Genomic DNA, 3,442 nt, shown 5'->3' with positions numbered 1-3,442 from the left:
TCTGAGGGGTTGGAGCAAATGCGGTTGTATCGTAGAGCTTGGCTGTAGACAATGGATCATGTGGTGTGGTCTGGATGAAAGCTGGAGGCATGTAGGTAAGTATAGTGGTCAGTAGGTTTCCAGTAAGAAACCTACCACTCCTGCTGGTAATAGCTCACCTTACCTGATCACTCTCCTTACAGTGTGTATGGTAACACCCATTGTTTCATGTTCTCTGTGTATATAAATTCCCCCTACTGTATTTTCCACTGAATTCATCCGATGAAGTGAGCTGTAGCTCAGGAAAGCTTATGCTCAAATAAATGTGTTTGTCTCTAAGGTGCCACAAGTCCTCCTGTTCTTTTTGTGGATACAGACTAACATTCCTGCTACTCTGAGACCTGTTTACTGCTTAATGACTTTTATGTAGAAAGTATTTCAGAACTACTCCAAATACTGTTGGCAAAGGGTTTGTGCTATTAACACTTTGTTTAGTGAAGAGCTGTATGATATTATTTCCTGGTAATCGACCAGAAGCTGTTTCTAACACTTACATTCAGGGTTGTGCACTCAATAACTCTGCAATACCTGTGCAAGTCTTTCCAACATGTCAGGAGAGACCAGGACTGCTGGCCTGTGTTTCAGCAAAGAGTAGAGCTAACGTGGTGGAAAGGGGAGTGTAATAGTGGTTGTACGGCATTAACTCCTATCACATGTTGTACGAGCTTAGCTAAAGTAACTTACGCACTCAACTGGATATTAGTGCAGACCTAGTGTTTGCACCATGCATGCATTTGTGACGCCAACCTGTCACCCGCCCAGCTGAAGTAACTGTCTGTGTTAACTTGTAACCTGCCAGATCTCTACAGACACTTTTATGGGGAGAAGATGCAGATCCTGTGAGGATGAAGAGAAGTCTGTAGGATGTTGAACTCTCTAGATTCAGTCAGCACTGGCTAGGGAAAGCACTTCAGCTTCTCTTGGAGGGATGCTTGGGGATCAGCACATATATTGAATTTACACATGTAAATCTGGCGTGATGCAGTTAAAATCAATGTTATTGAATTAAGCACCTGGCCCTAAGAATTTCTCCCATGTGCTACAAAGAGGCAGTGGAAAAAATTGAACTCTGAGGACTAGAGAAAATAAAAAAAATAATACATATAATGATGCTACGAAACACATTTATAAACACTTTCAATGCAGGACAGAGAAATACATTGACGGTTTTCACCATGCACATACCATGTGTTTACACACATGTCATGCTACAATGGGCCACACTCAGAAGTGGAGGGCCAGAAAGAGTGTCTGTAGGAAGGTCACAATTGTAAAATCACAAAGTGCTCAAGTAGGCTGCGGAACTCCAAACCACCAGATATCAATGGGGCCAAGAGCTTTGCAGGATTCAAAGTGGGATGGGATGTTTATATGGGTAACCAAAAAATCCAATTATACTGGTGAAGATTTTTTTTTAAAAGTCTTAGAATTCCAATAAACTCTTCCTGATTTACACCACAAAATATGTCTAACTAGTGGGTGTCAGGGGTAATTTTCAATGAGAGCAGGTTATCTCATAGTGGCCCATTGCAGGGCTTCTTCCACCTTCCTCTGAAGCATCTAGAACTGGCCACTGGATAGTGGGCTAGATGGACTACAGGTCTGATCCAGTCTGGGAATGCCTATGTTCCTATCAGTGGTGTAAATCGAAGACTATGTTTTTGCTGATCTTCCTTGAGCTCTTTGCTGTCTTTAAATATCCACTGAGAGCAGAATGATGTCTCGTTAAATATCATCTAGTCTCTTATTCTTTCTCCTTTCAGGAAGGAAAGTTCAGAACTCCTCGGACCTGCCCAGTACATTATGTCAGCTGTCAATGACACCACATCCAACTCTATAGTGTTCCTTCTCACTGGCATACCTGGGCTGAAAGAAGTCCATCTCTGGATCTCTATCCCCTTCTTTTTAATGTATATTATTTCAATAGTAGGAAATTTAGTCATTCTGTTCATTATAAAAAACAGATCCAAGCCTCCATGAGCCCATGTACATTTTCCTTTCTATGTTGTCCATCATGGACCTTGGCTTATCCATAGCCACCATGCTGACAACACTGGGCACATTCTTGTTTAACTCTAGGGAGATCAGCTTCGATGCTTGTTTCACCCAGCTGTTCTTCATCCACTCGCTTTCAAAAATTGAATCCTCCATGCTCCTGTTGATGGCCTTTGACCGCTTCATCGCGATCCGTAACCCGCTGAGATATACCTCCATCTTAACCCTGCCAAGAATAGCCAAGATGGGACTGGTGCTTGTACTAAGAGGGATGGCTGTAATACTCCCACATCCCTTTCTCCTGAAACAATTCCAATACTGTCGAGCCAATGTCCTCTCCCATTCCTACTGCCTGCACCAAGACGTTATGAAGAGGGTGTGTTCAGACATCAGAGTCAACTACATCTATGGGTTGTTTCTTACATTCTTCACGGTGGGGCTGGATTCACTGCTCATCTTTCTCTCGTATGTGATGATCCTCAAAACAGTGCTGAGCATCACATCCCACAGGGAGTGCCTCAGAGCCCTGAACACCTGCATCTCCCTCCTCTGTGCCGTCCTGCTCTTCTACACACCAGAGATTGGCCTTGCTGTGATACACAGATTTGGGAATAGCTCTTCTCACTTGCTTCAGATTCTCCTGGGCTACGTCTCCCTGCTTGTCCCGCCCCTGATTAATCCAATTGTGTACAGCGTGAAAAGCAAACATCTTCGTGCCAGGATAATCAGGGTGTTCGTCAAGTGAAGGGTCAGTTCATCACCCTCCTCCAGTGCTGATTACATGGGAGACGAAAAACACGGGCCACCTAGTGTGTCCTGGACGCTTATATCTGAGACGACATGAGCTTCTGACCTCCATACTGTAGAGAAAGTTTCAGATGGGTTCTAAGGCCTGGAGCAATGGGAGAGGGGCTGGTGAGGGAAGACAGTGTTCTGGGGAAGGAGACCAAGGCAGCCAGCAACATTTACAGAGCGACTGTGTTCATGGAGAGCCAGGGGACCGGTGGGATGTTGGCCCATAAAGAGCTGTATTGGTGGCTCTTCCGACCTCAGAATTCCCATCATTACAGTCAATAAAAACAAGGGACGTGGATGTTGTTTCCAATTACACCTGGCCTGTCACTGTCCCGTATCTGGTTAATCAATCAGGGGCCATTAAAAAAGCTGCAGAGCTGTTCTGCTGTCACAGTGCTTCCTCTTCCTGAGCGCTCAGGCAACCCGTCCCCCCGTTGATGGCTCTGCACACAGCACATCTGCTGAGCCCACCCCTCTCCAACTGTCATGCCCCTCAGGTAGGGCAGAGCTGCGTGTGCGAGTGAGGGTCTGACACACAGGAGTCCTGGCAAGAGACTCAGGCCCAGGTTCCCTCTCTGGCCCCTCCGTTTGTGCTGCCCCAGCTGCTTGCAAA

General features: G+C 45.6%; 1 pseudogene; it reads left to right on the top strand.

Moving 5' to 3' along the window:
* The first annotated feature begins 1,842 nt into the window (after positions 1-1,842).
* On the top strand, positions 1,843-2,779 carry LOC140905595 (olfactory receptor 51G2-like; annotated as a pseudogene).
* The last annotated feature ends 663 nt before the right edge of the window (positions 2,780-3,442 follow it).

This window comes from Lepidochelys kempii, chromosome 1 (genome assembly GCF_965140285.1).
Source record: "Lepidochelys kempii isolate rLepKem1 chromosome 1, rLepKem1.hap1, whole genome shotgun sequence".
In the NCBI taxonomy this organism is placed as follows: Eukaryota; Metazoa; Chordata; order Testudines; family Cheloniidae; genus Lepidochelys; species Lepidochelys kempii.
The sequence above is the reverse complement of the archived record's forward strand: the minus strand, read 5'-3'. Positions and strand labels throughout refer to the sequence as shown.